We start from the raw sequence: 1,207 nt of genomic DNA on the forward strand, positions 1-1,207 counted from the left end.
GTTCTCCAAAGTATTGCTTCTACAAATACGCTCGTGAACACCGCTACTTGCTTACTTGAACGTTAGGAAAAGGAACGGGACGATGTGATTGGTCGGTCAACATATGGAGAACAAATGGAAGGGGAGGATTTCATTGGTCAACATATGGACAAGAAATGGAAGGGGGAAGATTTCATTGGTCAACATATGGACAAGAAATGGAAGGGGAAGATTTCATTGGTCAACATATGGACAAGAAATGGAAATGGGAAGCGCCACAGAGACATGAAGCAATGGTGTCCTGTGTGTTCATCAAAGCACAACATATCTGCATTTTAGCTATGGCTAGGTTGGCACCAGAAGTTCAAGTGAAACAGGAATGTTGAATCTGTTTTGTGCTTCCAATGAGGTGTGTGTGTGTGTGTGTGTGTGTGTGTGTGTGTGTGTGTGTGTGTGTGTGTGTGTGTGTGTGTGTGTGTGTGTGTGTGTGTGTGTGTGTGTGTGTGTGTGTGAGATTGCATTACACCCTGGTATGCTAGAATACCGTCTAAGGAGAATAATTCTGCTTTTCGAAATCATGTTATGACACTGAACACAAAAGTAAAAATCAAAATATATATATATCTAGTATTGCAGGATAAAAATGATTGCATCCAATTTTTGAGAGTAATTGTCAAACTGAACCATATCATTTTTACAAAATCCATTGGGGTTGTCCTCAACCTGGCCCCCACTCAAACCTGTGAAGAATATTAATGTTCTTCGAGCCCAAAACCGACAGTATGACATCTATTGTGGATCAATAATAGAACACAGCCAAGAACGTCACCTTATTCCTTTCTGTGAACATTCCACCAGTAGGGTTAGGTTAAAAGGTCATAGCGCCCAACGTGGGGCTCGAACCCACGACCCTGAGATTAAGAGTCTCATGCTCTACCGACTGAGCTAGCCGGGCTCCAAAAATACAAAGCATCATTGGTTTAAAGGGCCACTATGCAACTTTTTTAGCCAAAATTACAGTAATTATGCTGGTTGAGAGTTATTCTGATGGTTCTGCAACCATTTCTGGGTCGTTTGGTGGGTGTGTCATTGCCCCATGTCACCTCTCCAAGGAAAAAGCGCATATGCAACATGCTCTGTTCGGACCGACACAATCCGGATGTGACGCAGCGGAAGTATCCAATCGCGCCTCGAAAATGTACTCAGATTGTAGTTTCGAAAATGCTTT

The 1,207-nt window shown here is 42.7% G+C and overlaps 1 non-coding gene across 1 annotated transcript; it reads right to left on the minus strand.

Annotated features, from left to right (window-relative positions):
- Positions 1 to 861: 861 nt before the first annotated feature.
- On the minus strand, positions 862 to 934 carry trnak-cuu (transfer RNA lysine (anticodon CUU)). The gene has a single exon. It is a non-coding gene; the product is annotated as a tRNA-Lys (tRNA).
- Between the last annotated feature and the right edge of the window lie 273 nt (positions 935 to 1,207).

The sequence above is a fragment of the Gadus morhua genome, chromosome 17, assembly GCF_902167405.1.
Source record: "Gadus morhua chromosome 17, gadMor3.0, whole genome shotgun sequence".
Lineage (NCBI taxonomy): Eukaryota > Metazoa > Chordata > Actinopteri > Gadiformes > Gadidae > Gadus > Gadus morhua.